Below are 3,157 nucleotides of genomic sequence, written 5' to 3' on the forward strand. Positions count from 1 at the left end.
GGCAAGTTATTTGATTTCTGTCTGCATCAGACTTCCTCAACTATAAAATGGGGATAAAATAGTACCTACCTAAAAAGAGTAATTGTTAGTCTCAAATAAGATAATAAAGGGCTTAGCACAATGTCTGGCACAAGTATGAGTTCAATAAATGCTTGTTCCCTTCCCCCCAGCTTCTATTCTGTTAAGCATTGATTTCTACTAGACTTCCTATCTCAGTTCTAAATGATGTTTTTTGTGGCCTTCGAAAAGTAAATAATTTGCCAAGTGTGAGGAAGACAGGTGCTCTACTCTGCTGGGTAATTTTTTTTTTTAAGTAATCAGGGGTATGCCAAGGACAATATAACATGAAAAAGAGGCCTTCATGTTCTAACCACCTACATTATAAATAATTACTGGTCAGACACACTCTTGAATTCTCATTTGACTCTTAACCTAATCTGCTCCACAACTGAAGGATTTGCCCTGGAAATTTTTTCACTCTACAGAAGCTGCTTTCTCTTTTGCTGTACATATAGTCCTGATCATATCACACATGTGTCATATCACACTTATACAACATTTCACAACCAAAGGACGAAAATATATTTCTTCATTTTTTTCTATAGAACCAAGATTGGTTTTTACAAATAAATATTATTTTCTGTCATCATATTGTTCCTTTTGATTACATTCTTATAGTCATTTTTTAGGTTCTGTTAACTTTAACATCAGTTTAGACAAATCTTTCTATACTTTTTTGTTGGTTTGTTTTTATTCCCCTGTGTTTTACATTTCTGGAATACAACAGAGATAATGTGGCATACTGACTTTAGAGCTGCCCTGAAATCCAAAAAGAAAACCAAACCCAAAACAAGACACAACTGGTTAAAGTACTATTTCTGACACATGAAAGCCTTGTACTGAGGGCAAGTTATCCTCTCTGTGGTCTTGTCAACTTTCTCAGAATATAATTTAAAGAGTAGGTGCCAACAAATACTTGTACAAGTTTCTTAATTTGGGATTTCAGTATACCTATGAAATAACATGTCAAATCATTATACCTTTCCAAACAATATAGTTATATTACCTTATATTCATGTTTCAGTTTGTTTAACCAATATCAATTGGTCTCTGCTTTGTTTTCAGTTACTAATACAAAAAGCGATGATATGAATATTGTGTATGGAATCTTACCCTCTGTTATTTTTTTTTTCTGTGCCAGGTTTCGGACGAAAAAATCTTAAAAATATAAATAGATGACCAGACTCTCCCACCCATTTTCCTGGAGTTTAGTAGCAAAAGCTTTCTAAATGTATTATTATGTGGTAAGCCAAGCATTTTACATTGCCTTGAGACATAAATTCATTTAGAAATTATCAGAAAAACCAGTCAAGAAAAGATACAATAATAGAAGGTGGAGAGGAACTAAAAAAGAATAATATCAGAGAAACCAAGGAAGCAGAGCATATAAATAGGAAAAGGTGTCAACAGAGTTAAAATGTACCAGATAAGGACTGAGAAAAAATTCACTAGGTATATGTGAGAAATATTTTGGAAATAGAACTAATGGAATGTTGATGTGGAATATGAAGGAAAGAAAAGGATAAAAAAATTAAAAAGAATAAAAAAATCCAAAATGAAAGGAAGAACAGGAATGATATTAAGAGAATTACTAGAGAAAAAAAAGAAAAAAAAGGAAAAGTTTAGGAGGGAAGAGAATGTGCTTGCACATGCTTAGTGTGAGATTTCAGAGAAGATAGAGATTTAGACCTGGTATAGAAATGGCTAGAAAGAATTTTGAAATATGGTATTTAGGAAAGACATTGGGCTAAAATGTGTATTCAAAAGTCATCTGCATTGAAGCAATCATTGAAATTATGATAGTGGATGGCATTGCCAAAGAAGAGAACATAAAGAAATTTGATTATTTTTCAAATATGATAGAAAATTAGAATCTCAGTAACAATATCAAAGATTGAAAAATATTAATACTGATTTGTGTACCTCAAAAATGGCATTTAGATCCAAGTGTGTGGGTAAGAATAAGAAATTTGTTTTCTTGTGTCATCAAAGAAGTTGAGCCAAAGAGACAAATGCTGTGTAAGATGAGCATCATATTACTATGACGACCCATTGTGACAAGCCAAAGATAATTAAAACAAGCAGAAGAGCAGATGCTGGCTTTATAATATCAATATGATAGAAGTGTTAATAATTATTTTAAAAATCTTGGAAAAACCATGGCACTGACACAAGTATGCCTCACTCATGCTGGAAAGGTTACAGCAGCATTAGCTGATGAGCAAATCTGAAGCCATAGAAATACCCAGAGCTTTGATTATTGCAAAGAATATAGAAGAGAATGTTTTTGTGGCATGCAATTTTATTCCTTACCATAGTGCTTTTACAGTCGTATTAAGTCAATTGATAAGTAAATTTGTTTTACATAGGAGTAATGAGAATCAAATTATTTTGAATTTGTTTTTTTTTTATATTTGCTTAGTCCTTTAATGAAGAAAATATTCAGTATAGGTCAATTGCAAACATCCCCATTTTCCAACGTAGGTTTTTCTAACCACTTTCTTCCTTTTCCTTCTATCAATTCAAAGTAATTCATTTATGCAATTATTTCTTTATTCCAATTTTTGCCAGGAAGTTTAGAGATATGTTTTGTTTTCCTCTAGATCCATTCATTGTCTCATTTACATTCTATCTTCACCAACATATTTCTATCTTTATTATTTTTTTCTATGTCTTTCCTTAACTCTTCTGAATTATAAATAACTTGAGAATGGAGGCAAAGCTTTAAGGTTTGTTTTCTTTTGTTTTTAATGTTCATATTCTCAGTAAATAATTCAATGTTTTACACATAGTAAATACTTGATAAAATTTTGTTGAATGAATAAATGATAAAGTATTGTTAAATGCTTAATAAAGGACTGCTCAGTGCTGGGAATGCAAATAAAAGAAGGCAAGACTCACCTTGCCCTCAAGGAACAAACATTTTAATAGGAATACTACAAAAGGGAAACATGAAAACAAGTGTCAGGGAGTGTGGCATGGTTTGGAAATATTGCTTAGGAAGTAACATACAGGCCTGGGGTCCCAGCTAGAAAAGGTAAAAGAGTCTGGAGGTGGTTCCTCGTTTGGAGTCCAAGGTTCTGGTGGGCCAGTGACA

The sequence above is a fragment of the Petaurus breviceps genome, unplaced genomic scaffold (assembly GCF_028583685.1).
Source record: "Petaurus breviceps papuanus isolate PSGF00001 unplaced genomic scaffold, PetGlider_PUasm1.0 90602, whole genome shotgun sequence".
In the NCBI taxonomy this organism is placed as follows: Eukaryota; Metazoa; Chordata; class Mammalia; order Diprotodontia; family Petauridae; genus Petaurus; species Petaurus breviceps.